Here is a 15,025-nt window from a genome sequence, read left to right as displayed (position 1 = left end):
CACAAACCCAAACTTTGGCTCAGATATGTTGACGACACCTTTGTAATTTGGCCACACGGGAAGGAAAAACTGGATAGCTTCCTCACACATCTCAACAGCCTACACCCCAAAATACAATTCACTATGGAAATAGAAGCCAACAACCAACTTCCCTTCCTTGACGTCCTAATCTACAAAAAACCTGATGGCTCCCTAGGACACACTATCTACCGGAAAAAAACACACACCAACCGCTACTTACATGCACAATCACACCACCACCCTGCACAAATAAACTCCGTAGCCAAGACTCTCATCTCCAGAACCAAACGCCTGGCTGACGAAGACCACTTGACAACTGAGTTACAGAATCTCTCAAATGTGTTAATTGCCAATGGATACCAGCAAAACAGGGTTACGAAGCTAATCCAAAAAGAAACACCCCCCAAAAACCAAGACACAGAAGAAAACAATGGCATAGCCCTCCTTCCTTATATCAAGGGCACTACAGATAAAATTAGCAAAATCCTCCATAAACACAATATCAAAACAGCCTTTTGCACCAACCAAAAAATAGCCAATATCCTCAGAAACCCCAAGGATAAAATTCAGTTGGAAAACCAAGGGGTCTATGAAATACCCTGCAAAGTCTGCCCAGCCACGTACATTGGACAAACAAACAGACGAATAAATGCACGGATCGCAGAACACAAGAATGCCGTCAAAAAAGAAGAAAAAACTTCCTCTCTTTTCCAACACATGAAAGAAACAGGACACGAAATTAATTTTGCAGATTCCAAATTGCTCTTTAACATGGAACATCACCACAAGAGAATAATCATGGAAGCCATCGAGATAGAGAAACACCCTCACAACATGAACAAGCGTGACGACACATCCCGCTTGCCAGACATCTGGAAATTAGCCCTCCCCACAAAATCTGACACCAGATCCAGAGGCACACAGAACGCCATCACCAATCAACCACACCAGACCCAAACCCAGACCCTCTCCACAGATAAATTACAGACACCATCCAGTAGCCAAACCAGGGTGGCACCTCCGGATGCTGCACCCCCCTGCAATCCCTACACAGATCTGGCTGGCACAGGCCACAAAACCACAGCTCGCCCCTATACACGAAGCCAAGCCAGAGCACAACCAAGTGCAGTACAGCCATCTTCTCAGAAAAACTCTTCACAAAGTTCAAGAGTTCAAGACACGAAGGCTTTAGCAACTAATCCACACCTAATGACCCACCTAAGTGGGATTCAGGAAATCACTCAAGAAATCACTCAAGATATCCCTCAAGTAATTAAGGAACAAAAGAAGAAAAGGCACACTAGCCTGGGAACCTCCTCTCTGCCCAGAACATTGGAGGCTATACACCACACCTCCTCAACAGTATTTATAGGAACTCAAACACTGAGATCCTGCTCTGTTCCAGTAACAAGAAGCCGAAAGCACCAGCCTGAAGATGACGAGTGAGACCTCGTCGAAACGTCGCCTAGACACCCCAACTTTTACACGGGAAGACACCCGAGGACACCAAAACCGGCATTCCTGTACCCGTGAAAATCTACGAAAGCAAATATATATATATATATATATATACTCTTCTGTCACTATTTTCAAATTTATAAGCAACACTTCTCGGTTGCTTGTGGAGCCGAGACAAAATAAAAACAGATATTCATAGCACCTGTGCAATTGAAAGCAGGGAGCAATAATGCAGGAAGCATTATAAATATGGGATGATAGCATGGCCACAGCAGTGCCACAAAGAAAACACCGCACAATTTGATTTTCAATGAACTAAGGGCCCATTTGGCAGCTACATCAAGGAAGGAACAGATTTTCAACATGATAGTCTTTGCCTAGCGCTAAAGCCAACAGCGGGCATGGAGGAGAAATGACATTGTAAAACTCTAGTGAACAATCATGGAAGCTGAAATATGCAAATCTACTAAACCACAGCCAAAATGCAATCCATTTTTTATGCAGAAAAGAGAAAAGCTGAGTATTCAGTATCTGCTACTGAGCCTTAATTTGCATCTCACTGCATGTGATAACTCCAGTCAGGCAGAATATTTCTCACATTTGAAATGTTTGCATGCACCTCTTGCTTTTTCAATTTACTCACCGTGGACGAAATGTTATCACAAGGAAAGACCTCATCGTTTCTTTCATGCCCATCACTTGTTAGTGAACCATGATTCCTTCTATCACAGCCATCTTATAACTATGTATTAAAAGCGGAATTTGATCGTGCAGGGTTCCCAACTGCAGAGAGGATTATATGCACAATCAACCGAAATTGCTTACAATCCCCATTCCGACCTTCTTGATTAGTGTCGGAAGGTCTCAGGAAGAATGGGGACTTTGGGGTGGGGCTTTCATGTGCTCACAGTGTAACCCTGAAGAGGGCTATAGGCACTTCTAGAAGCAGCAGAACACACAGAGCAAAGTTGAGATGGTTCTTGGGGAAATTGTTTTTGGGGGTGCTAAAATGTTTACTGAATCTCCTCAATTCCTTATTTGCATTGTGCTTGTTTATGGTGTTCACAGCTGAAATAAACTGATGCATTAGTGTCAACAGTGGAGATGTCACATAGCCATTGGGATTTGGTTGCGTGAAAAAGCATTACTACCTAAGGGTGTAGGATTGCTGCCACCATTTACCTAGGGAGTACTGTGGAGAGACTATTTTTTGTGCCCCTGTTGGGTGGAGAACATGATGGGGGGGGGGGGCGAGCTGTGTGCAAACTACTCATTTTTGAGCCTCCCTTGAATAATCAGTTAAATTTCACATGGGCACACTTTGCAAAGGGAAAGGAGTTTGTGAAATATTTGCTCCCCAAATAAGTAGAGGCCTTGAATGAAGACAGTTACTTCACTAACCCTGTCCCCTCATTACTACAGTGAAGGTGAAGTGCTGTTTGTTTTCCTGTTATCAGTTGCTTCTTCCTTGAGTCCTATTCAGAATGAACCCTAGAAAGGAGTTCTCTTCAACCTTGGGTACCTGTACTGTTCTGGGATGATGGGTGGGCCACCTTTGTTTTACATTGGCCCTATTAAATAAGGAATTCCCTTTTCAATAGGGGGGGAAAACTTAGGCATGAACAGAGAGTAAATTTCTTCTTGTCAAAGCACTAGGAAGGAAAATCTGGTTTGTTCTGGTTCACTTCCATTACAAATAATGGAAACAATTGCTGTTATGGAGCTGTCCATGGTCCTGGCTCAAAGACCCCAGACTCCTCCTGGTTTTTGCAAGCAATGTTTGACCAAAGCCCTAAATTGTCATATTGTATTGTAGCAAGGAGCCAGTGCCAACTCTGCTATTGGCACTTCTGTACAATTTTGAGCTTGTTAATTGACTGCTTCTGCAGAGGCAGCACAGTGAATGAAAGACAACTGTATGATAATGTTTCTGTGGGCTAAACAACAGAAAGGTCCATTTGGTTTATTTTTTCCCTCCTGCAGTCGGCTAATTAACAATAGATACTTAACAGCCTTCTGTGTTGCTTTGCACTATCTAAAAGGTAAGTCGAACACTGAGATTAGCTGAGTTAACGGAATGTCTTTCTATTTCATGGGATGTTGGAAAGTAATGAAGATACTTAGCAAGTGCTTAGGAGCTGATGGAGGAAAGAGAAAATTGCAGACATGCCTTTAACAGTGACCTGTGGAGAGAAAAAAATCATGCAGCAGCTGCTGGATGCTATTTACATGATTTTTAAGAAGCTGCCGTGCACACAGATCTTTTTATAAAACTCTTAAATGCAGACAAGACAACATATGTTCTACACACAGAAAGATAGTGTTATGAGTTTGGGGCGCTCTCATTAATCCCTGGATCCAAAAATGTTAGAATTTAATCAATGATAAACTCAGTGCCAGACCCCCTTTAATCTCTGGATCCATCAAGTGCTAAAATCTAATCAAGCCCAGCTAGCTTCCTATGAGCTGATAGCCTGGGTGATGAACCATTAAGGGTAATTAATGGGTTTGGTGTGAGGTGGCAAATGGGTGGGGCCTCCTCCCTTAACAGATAAAAAATCACACAGCAGGTTGTCTGACATGACCCTATGAAAGGAAATAACAACACCTATCTAACTTTATCCATCTAAAGGTAAAGGTACCCCTGCCCGTACGGGCCAGTCTTGACAGACTCTAGAGTTGTGCGCGCATCTCACTCAAGAGGCCGGTGGCCAGCTCTGTCCGGAGACACTTCCGGGTCACGTGGCCAGCGTGACAAAGCTGCATCTGCTGAGCCAGCGCAGCACACGGAAACGCCGTTTACCTTCCCTCCAGTAAGCGGTCCCTATTTATCTACTTGCACCCAAGGGTGCTTTCGAACTGCTAGGTTGGCAGGCGCTGGGACCGAACGACGGGAGCGCACCCCGCCGCAGGGATTCGAACCGCCGACCTTTCGATCGGCAAGCCCTAGGCACTGAGGCTTTTACCCACAGCGCCACCTGGGTCCCACTTTATCTATCTAATTGTATTTTTATCTGGATTCTATTGTTAATTGTACTTTGGTGGTGCATGTCCTTTTTTGTGATGTGCCTTGTGAACGCGATACAGGATAAAATAAAATAACACCTTTCGCCTTTGCTAGAATATTTGATTGGTTCTTAGATACAGTGACAGAAAAAGGGATCTGGCAGAAAGCTTCCTTCTTTTGTGACAGCTAGAAAACCCTCCATGAATGATGAGAAGTTAGCCAACCACTCACTGGTTATAAATGGCTAGCTGGCTGCTTCTATCTAGTCAAAAATCACAGATATACCTAGCTTAGAGGAATCAGAAAAGATTCCATGCTTGTCATTATTCAAGCTAGGGGACGGATTGTTAGCTATTTTGAAAATAATCTACCTCATATTTTGGAGAGTTGTTTCCTATGCAATTCGAATATCATAACCAAATTTTGCATGATGCTAAGACCAACAACCAGCTTTTTGACTTTGTTTAGGTACTATTTGATATCATTTTGAATCAAGATGGTGGACTGAAACTTTCAAAGCTGCACTGATTTTTGTTTGTTTCATAGAATGGTCAAGCAACACCAGGTATGAGGCTGCCAGTAAATTTATAATGGAAACATTATTAGTCAAGTAGAATGCCCAGTTACTTGAGAACCATTCTGGGAATCCTGTTACCTGTCTCACACCTAAACTAGGCCCTGACCTACTTCTCAGTGACAATAGGCACTCCTTGTTAAGAGAAAGCATGTGACATAACTTTAATAGACAAAACCATACAGAGAAGAAAGCTTTGTTCCTACTGCTAGAATGTTGTACATCAAGTTAGTTATATGGAGTGAACAAGTTCTATCCTTTTTCTTGAATGGAGCAATATCTGAAATAAATGTCTTGATGTCTTTCAACAGGGTTGAAATTGTGACTACCTTTGTCACCATATTTCTAGTTAATAATAATAATAATAATAAATCAAAGCAAAAGCACACTGCTGCTAGTCCACTAGAAATACATGTCTTAGAAATTATAATGCTTATAAAGGAAAATGCTAAAAGTGAGGGAATGATATATTAGCAACTGCTAACTCGAGGGTTCTTTGTCGCACTATCCTCTACCTGCCCCCTAATGTCAGGGAGACGTTTCTTTTCTGTCATGCTAATTATTTCTGACACATAGTTGGCAATGGCAAGTCCGTCCATGAGAATTCATCTGCTTGGTTTTGCGTTGGCCTTCTCCCCAGGAAGAAAGGTAAGCATAGTTCATTTTAGCGGTACAGGATGTCCTGCTCAGACACCTTATAGGGCTGCTTTCTTCTAACTTTGCTGTACAGTGATACCTCAGGTTAAGAACTTAATTCGTTCTGGAGGTCTGTTCTTAACCTGAAACTGTTCTTAACCTGAGGTACCACTTTAGCTAATGGGGCCTCCCTCTGCCGCCACGCTGCCGGACCACAATTTCTGTTCTCATCCTGAAGCAAAGTTCTTAACCCGAGGTACTATTTCTGGGTTAGCGGAGTCTGTAACCTGAAGCGTCTGTAACCTGAGGTACCACTGTACTTCCAAAGCACTGAAAGAAACTTCCTGTAACTAGAGTGAGGAAACTTTGAGCTAAATTGTAAACCACCCTGTGATCCTTGGATGAAAAGTGGTATAGTAATAAAACCAAACAATCAACCAAGAGGGCTAATCTGTCAATGCAGATAGTTATACACAACACACATAGCAATGCATGCATTTGCTTATCAAATGTACTATAGATGAACTTTATCTTTTCTGTGTTTGCTACTGCACAGTCCTAGAAAGGTAAGAATGTGTGGAATGTACTCTTAACTGTTCGTTATGGCTTTCCCTTGTCCAAGTGCCATTAGTTACTAATGGGCTTTGTGAATTTTTAAATGATGTTTGTTAACAATTTAAGAAGAATCCTGCTGGATCAGACCAAGGCCTATTTAATGCAGCATGTTTCCCCCTGAGTGGTCACCTAGATCCCCATGGGAAGCCCCAAAGTGAGACATGAGGTCAGTGGTCCACTTACACCATTGTTCCCCAGCAACCAGCATTTCAAAGCCCTACTGGGGGTTGAATATAGCTGTCCTGACTAATAGCTCTTGATAGCCTTATTTTCCATGAAACTGTACAATCCTCTTTAAATACACCACCAGTTGATGGCCATCATTACACACTGTGGTAGACATTTCCACAGTTTAACAATGTACTGAATGAAGAAGTCCTTCCTTTGGCGTGTCCCCATTAACTACCATCTTGAGATCAATATATATATACATAAACAAATCTTGTAAACTTTCCTCATAGAGTTAGTCCAGTCCCCTGATCATTTTGGTTGCCCTTTCCTGCAACCTGTCCAGCTCTACAATATCCTTTTTGACATGCAGTAGCCAGACCTGTGCACAGTATTCCAAGTAGGGCTGCACCATAGATTCACATAAAGGCATTATGATACTGGCAGTGTTATTCTTAATCCCTTTCCTAATGATCCCTAACATGGAATTCACCTTTTTCACAGCTGCTGCACACTGCGTTGTTGTTTTCATTGAGCTATCCATCATGACTCCAAGATCTCTTTCTGGGTCAGTAACCACCAGCTCAGACACAATCAGTATATATGAGAAATTAGGATTTATTTATCCCCCCCCCCCCCACTGCACATCACTTTACACTTACTTATATTGAACCACATTTACCATTTTAATGCCCATTCATCCAAACTGGAGAAATGCCTTTAGGACTCTTATAAATTTTTTTTACCACTCTGAATCATCTGGTGTCATCAGGAAATCTGACCAATCTCTCTGCCCACCCCTAACTATGAATCATTTATGAACAAGCTGAAAAGCACTGGTCCTACTATAGATATCTTGAAGACCCCCCCCCCTATTATAGGAGCTGCCAATTTACTCCTACGCTCTGCTTCCTGTTCTTTAACTAGTTACTGATGCGTAATAGGACCTGTCAACCTATCCAATGACTGCTTACTCAGAAGCCTTCGGTGAATGACTTTGTCAAAAGTTCTTTGAAAGTCCAAGTACACAATGCCTACCATATTACCCCTATCCATATGCTTTCTGAAATGCTCAAGGAATTCCAAAAAGTAAGTGAGACAGGATTTAACTTAGCAGAAACTGCATTGAATGTTCCTCAGCAAAATACGGTACATTCTTCTGTATGCTTCACTAATGCTTTATCTTTCTTAACGCTTTCCATCAATCCACCTAGAAGAGGTATGAAAAGCCTTTATTTCTTGGATTGTTCCTGGCTCTTTTTTAAAAAAATGGCATTGTGTTGTCTTTATAGTCCTTTGGTACAGGGGCTGCTCTAAGGGACAGGGTACGTATTTTTGTTTAAAACATCAGCAGTTTCATATTTGAGTTCTTCAAGAACTCTCAAATGAATGCCATCTGGACCCAGTGATTTGTTAACATTTAAATTGTGAACTTCACCTCGTGTCACAAGTATTTGCTTCAGTTCATCTTAAAATAAGTCAGTTTGGGGCAGGCACAACTATCTGCCCTATATCTTCTGCACAGAAAACAGACACAAAGGAGTTTTTCTGTGATTTCTGTAACTTCCTTATCTTTGTTGTTGTTGTTTAGCTGTTTAGTCGTGTCCGACTCTTCGTGACCCCATGGACCAGAGCACGCCAGGCACTCCTGTCTTCCACTGCCTCCTGCAGCTTGGTCAAACTCATGCTGCTAGCTTCGAGAACACTGTCCAACCATCTTGTCCTCTGTCGTCCCCTTCTCCTTGTGCCCTCAATCTTTCCCAACATCAGGGTCTTTTGCAGGGAGTCTTCTTATCTTTAGCCTCTGGATTTAATTATGATTTATCCTCCGTCTCTGTTTTTAATGAGGATTTAGAAAGGAAACACAATAGCCCTCTTCAGGCATGTAGCATCAAGAAGCAAGGGCAAAAAGTGTATGTGAGGGACTACAAGGATTTGCACTGCTCCAGCCACAATGTCCCTCCGCATGAAGGGCACACGCACTCCACCCTGACTTTTGCACCTTGAGCAGGAAGATCTGAAAGGGTTTTTTATGCATCTTCAGTCGAGTGTGCTTAGAATTCTCCTTACAACAAATAATTACAAGCTCCCTTCAGGACTATGCACTAAACATGGAAAGGTCAAAAGTCATAGGGTGGGACAGGTGTTGGAGGAGGCATGTTGATGCATGGGTTTCTGGTGTCCTACACCCTTTTTGTAGGATTTCTGAATTTCTGAAGTAGGTTGTTTTGTGATGTTAACTGTAATATTTTTCATAAGTAGCACTAGCAGTAACAGGTGAGCATAGTTTCATTTTTAAAAAAAAACAATGATGGACATGAAAGACTCAGGGTGATCACTGAAATAAATCTTCAAGTTTAGGGATGTGTCAGCAAAGAGCATGGTAAGAATTGTACTTTAAGGTGAATACTAAAGCACAATTAAGCTTAGAAATATGTAAACAGATACAGTGGTACCTCAAGTTAAGTACTTTATTCGTTCTGGAGGTCCGTTCTTAACTTGAAACTGTTCTTAATCTGAAGCACCACTTTAGCTAATGGGGCCTCCTGCTGCTGCTGCACCATCGGAGCACGATTTTGGTTCTCATCCTGAAACAAAGTTCTTAACCCAAGGTACTATTTCTGGGTTAGCGTTTCTGAAGCGTTTGTAACCTGAAACGTATGTAACCCGAGGTACCACTGTAGTATCAAACCAGTTTAATCAGGCCTTGGAATTTAAGTCTGACTGTTATTCCTGCAAGCAGGTTTATTTCCTCCAAAATTGCTTTAGCAATATGAAATCTAAACCTGTGGAAATTAGCTATTCTTATATGCATTTCCATGGTGGCAAGTCATGTCACAGATGGAAACTTATGAACAATCATGTGGTATGTACCTCTCCAGCCAATGGATTATTGAGGAACTCATTAATTGATCACAGTAGGGAAACTTTCTTAGTCTTCTTTGGGAACCTCTTAATGCTTCTCAGAGACCATTCCTTGCTTTGCCTTTTGACCTAATATTCTTCAGCAGGCTCCATCATACATCAGCTATTCTCATCTCAAACTTCTCTCCCCAATAAATTGTTTATATTTAGTTTAATAATAATATCAACAATGACTCATCTAGAAGGAGTCTTAGAGATAAAGCATATTTTCCTGCTAAATATGTGAAAGCAGTAATTTTGCTATGAAAGGACTGAATTAAATTGGTCTTGTGACACAATGTGTAGGAGTGACCTTTTGAAATAGACATGCTAATGAAAGGCCTGTGAGGACATAATTTTTCAAGGCTATAGGAAAGGCATCATTGACTATAAAAGGCAGAGAATCAAAATATGTCTTCACAAATACCAACAGCATTGCATCCACTTAAATCCAGGCACTAATCTGGTTCACAAAAGAACAATATTGCAAAATTGGATTCTAAATTAGGATTCTATTTTGGGATATTTTTGAAGCTGCGGACAATGAGTAATTTTAACAAAGTGACGAGTAACTTTATCATCTTTATTGTTGCCTGTGAAATTATTTATTTATTGCTTGTTGTTTTGATGTAGCTTAATTCTGTTGTTATTTGTGGTTGAGTAGATTTTTCCAGGTGTTTGAAACTCTGTTAAAAGTCTTCAAACAGTTGAGTTTGTTATACTCAAGGTAAACTCACTGAAATAAACAGACATGACTAACTTAAGTCAATTGATTTCAGTGGTTGTGCTCTGGGTATGACTGGGTTCAAGACAACTCAAAAATGATAGTGCAGGAATAGGGATCCTGTGGTCCTCCAGATGTTTCTGGACTAAAACTTTCATCATACCCTGACCATTGGATATGCTGCTTGAGGCTGTTGGGAGTTGGAGTCCAGTGACATCTGGAAGGCTGTAGGTTTCCCGTCCCTTTGATAGTGGGATGATTATGTACACTGCTGACAATCTGGTCATAAGGACAGTAGAGTACTTCTACAGAATGAAGTGTCTTTTGCCAAGTAAGTAGGCTGATACATTATGAGGCAATATCAATATAAAAAGACTAACATTGAGGGTATGTCTGTCTGTCAAAATTATGTTCTGTGGGGTTCACATCTCAATTTAGCAAACCATTCTTTCTATTTGCCATTTCATCTTGCCCATTTTGTGACATTGTCTTTCATTCTTGCTCACCTGAATGGCTGAGTGACGCCATGTGCAGGTGCTTGGCTGGAAGAAGTGTTTCTGATTGTTCTGACAGAGAAAAGGGTCAATTCAGTTAATTTCTTAGAACAAAAAAGACCCTGATTAGTTGGGGGAATGTTGGGGTGTCTTTGTGATCTGAAACTTCTTGTTTCTTTTCAAAGAAATTGGCAAAAGAGGAAGAATTCGTAGATGCACATGCAGCCTTGAGCCTTGCAGGCACAACATGGAAAAGCCAGGTCTTTAAGGTTAGCTCACAAGTCATTAACTTGAATATATTTTAGTTTCAAGCTCTGGGTTCTCTCCCCCAGTCACACCCACGGCCATGAGGTCACTCAGCCATCACTATGTCTGTTGCTCTGTGTGTGGCTAATATTGGGCAGTGGCAGAGTTTTTGGAATACTGTGGAACTGACTGCCAGTGCTATTTTATTTGTAGTCTTTATGGCTACATTAAAGAAGCAATTCTATGGCAAGATCTGCCAGATCAGCTTCAGAAACAGAGGATCTCTGATAAAGCTAGCTGATTCAGCAGAGCTCAGTGGCCATTACATCCCCAACTTTGACTCAGCCTAAGATACACCAGAATAACTTGCTGGTCTGTAAGTCCCAAAAAGTGGGAGGGGGTGTGTGTGTCCAGGAAGATGGTGGTGTGGGACCAGGGAGTTGAATCATAAACCCATTCAGCTGGGTCATGTGATCTGGCAACCCAGCATGGAACACTGTTTTCAGGTGTTTTAATGGGGTTTGGATCTGGTGTAACTGCACCAGCTTAGTTTACGCTAGCTTGCTTTCCACCAGCTTTTCAAGCATCAGATTGCTCCCTGGTATTTGCTTTGGTGGCTGTATTATTTTTTCTTTTCATGACTCTGCTACTGATTGAGTTTAGGATCGTGCCTAATTTATCCTAGTGCATCACTGCCTGACGTAAGCCTGATGTTCAGGAACTACAGTATCATCCTTCCTGTGATTGCATTTTTTTCGTGCTAGCACCATTGCATGACAGTCAAGCTTCTGCCAGTGTTCTAGGAAATTGCATCTGTTGTCTGACAGATGAGCATGAGTATTTACTTTAAATACTCAGCTGCCAAAGATACAAATGCACACTTTTGCCGATGGTTTTTGAGATTCTCACTCTTCTTTGAAATTAATTTAAAAATTACTTCTAAAAAATGTTTTAGAAAGCCTAAGGCTGAAATATTACTGAACGCATTCCAAGTGATAAAGCACATGTTTTGAATGTAGATGTTCCTATGTTCCCTCTATGCCATCTCAGGCAGCCAGGTTGGTAAAAACCTCTCTGTAAAATCTTGGAGAGACACCATCAGTCAGAATAGATAGTACTAAATGAGATGAACGAGTGTCCTGACTCTGTGTAAGGCATATTCTTATATTCACATGTTCAAACCACCAGGATGCAGACTGATGCAGAAATGTGGAAAAATGAATTTAAAATTGAGAAACTGAGAGAAACAACATTTGACAGTTTCATCTAGCCCTACAGCTCAAGCAGATGAACCATTGTCAGGGTCATGGCATGCGGTAGTTTCCCAGAACATTCTGCAAATGTGTTGTGAGAACAGTAGGACATCAAGAGGCATTTCTATATTAAATCAGGAACTATTTAGAATTAATTACATAAACTCTCTGGAAGGATCCAGCACAGAAACTGTTGCAATATAAATAACAAACACTTATCTCTGCACTGTCTCTGAGCTTGTCTTTTTGTCATAGATCAAACTCCTTTGTCCTTGAGCAGGATGATGATGCAGCATCTAACTATGGTCTGAAAATGATATGTAAATAAGCTTAAGTGTTGCAAAACTGCATTAAAATTGCTTGAACCTGGGGTCAAACTCAATGTGATTCGGGAGTTCTGCAAATGGCACTTGCAGTGTCTTTCACCTTTTTAAAAAAGGATCCAGCTACAGGATAGGAACTGCATCATAGGGGGTGTTACCTCTTTTTCCTGTGCTGAAAACTACCTTTCTCCAAAAGCTGCTCTTTATCCCTATTAGTAAAATGCATGGGCTCAGCCCCCACAATGGCTTTTTATGAAAGAAAGACATGGATCTCTGGCCTTCTGTCCAGTTTGACCCTTGGTAGTGCTGTTATGATGCTTTCTGCTTCAAAGTGCCTGTTAAATGAATTAGGTAAAGGTAAAGGTAAGGTAAAGGACCCCTGGACGGTTAAAACCAGTCAAAGGCTGGGGTGCAGCGCTCATCTAGCCTCAGGCCGAGGGAGCTGGCGTTTGTCCACAGACAGCTTTCCGGGTCATGTGGCCAGCATGACTAAGCCACTTCTGGCGCAACAGAACACTGTGACGAGTGCCAGAGGTAAGTGTTTTCTGCACAGCTCCACTGTGTTTAATGCTGCTACACTTGAGGCAAACAAATTCTCCCCCCCATGTTCTGGGTTTGCGTGACCCTAAAAACAGTTTCCTTTCTAATAAAGCATGTAGTAATAATTGCTTTTTGTGGAGTTGTTCATTGTTATCGTCTTACACGAGACATTATCACAGTAATGATCCTATCTATCTGAAATAATAGAAAAATATCTCTAAGGCTGCAATCCTCTTACCAGGGAATAATCCCCATTGAACTAAATGAGGCATGTTTAAGATGGTGCTGATTCCTTTGCCCTTTTCTTTGATAAAGATTTGCCTTTTTCTTTGATAACATTTTTCTATGAATTATTAATGTGAGGATTTGCATCTTTTCTGTTGTATAAATCTCCATCTGCAGCTTACACATCCATGATGGATTTTCAAGCTGAGTTCGAGCCAGCAAAGGTGCTCCTATATTATACTTCCCCTTAAACAGAAAGCCTGGCGTAGCTTCTGCTATTCACTTAACTGATGAATTCGTATACACTAAAAAGCCAAGGGTCTGATTGGAGATATTTAGATTTACACTTCCCCGCCATATTTCCAACCCTGTTTCACTGCTTTTCCACAGTCAGGTGAAAGCAGAATTGAAATTGTGGTTCCATACAACAATTAACACTTCACCATGGCCCTCCTCATTGGCAATTCCCAAAGTGTCCATCCCCATGGGCAAGATGGCAAGCGTGGGTGGTGCTGTGGTCTAAACCACTGAGCCTCTTGGGCTTGCTGATTGGAAGGTCAGTGGTTTGAATCCCTGCGATGGAGTGAGCTCCTGTTGTTCTGTCCGAGCCCCTGCCAACCTAGCAGTTTGAAAGCATGCCAGTGCAAATAGATAAATAGGTACTGCTGTGGCAGGAAGGTTAACAGTGTTTCCGTGTGCTCTGGTTTCTGTCACAGTGTTCCATTGTACCAGTAGCGGTTTTGTCATACTGGCCACATGACCCAGAAAGCTGTCTGTGGGCAAACACCAGCTCCCTCAGCCTGAATGCGAGATGAGCACCACCACCCCATAGTCACTTTTGACTGGACTTAACCGTCCAGGGGTCCTTTACCTTTACCTACTCAGAAGCACATATATTAAACAGGAGAAGCAGCAGCAAGCCATGTATGATTTTAGACTTTGTGCTTAGCATAGTAAACTTCAGTCAGCAATGTTCTCCGTGTTTGAGTGTGTACACACGCACACACACACACACACAGGAAAGTATGGCAGTCGGTGTACATGCTGTTGTGGAGCATCTAGAAAATGGCACCATCTTGATGCAAGCAATTACTGTCAATATTTCTTTCTCTTCTGCCAGCTGGGACCTGCCAATTCACAGGATCCATGAAATATTTGTATCAGGAGAAACTTTCCTACTAGTGGTGCCACATAAGAATAGGTATCGACTGGAGTTTTCATTTCAGTCCCTGATGCATTGCTTGATATAAACGTATCTCAGGGCTTCTTTTTCCTCTTCCTCAGAAATATTATTATTTTAATCTACCAAGGAAAATAGCTCTTGAAGTTTGTGGTGATACCCTGACCTAATTTCATGGCCAGAAAATCGTGATGACTCATAACTTCCATTACCAGCATGACATGAACATTTGACTGTAAGGTTATACTCATCTCTCCTGTGTAATAGCTCATGGAATAAAAGTTTTTATTTACTTTGTGTTAGCTTCCATATTAATGCTGTGCCAAAAAACCTTCCATTTCCCCCCCAACCATTCACCACCAATTAATGAAAATTATCAAGGGGAGGGGGTGGGTTAGAACATTTTTGTGAAATTTTCATGAGTGGGGTGCAGGTTTTTGTTGCACTTACCAGACTTTTAAGCTGACCAAGGAGTGTTTGTGAGTGTATTTTCTTTCATTCTACAAGTCAACTCTTCAGTGGTTTGGCTTCTGTAGCCTTCCTGAATGCTCATGATGTCCTCATCTGAAATGTCCCATAAGTGTGTGAAGACTTGGAGGCTGCCTGTCATTTGTCTGGCAGCTGATTGCTGTTGTTGCTGTTATTATTTTGAAGTGC

The sequence above is a fragment of the Podarcis tiliguerta genome, assembly GCF_965153285.1.
Source record: "Podarcis tiliguerta genome assembly, chromosome: 7".
In the NCBI taxonomy this organism is placed as follows: Eukaryota; Metazoa; Chordata; class Lepidosauria; order Squamata; family Lacertidae; genus Podarcis; species Podarcis tiliguerta.
The sequence above is the reverse complement of the archived record's forward strand: the minus strand, read 5'-3'. Positions refer to the sequence as shown.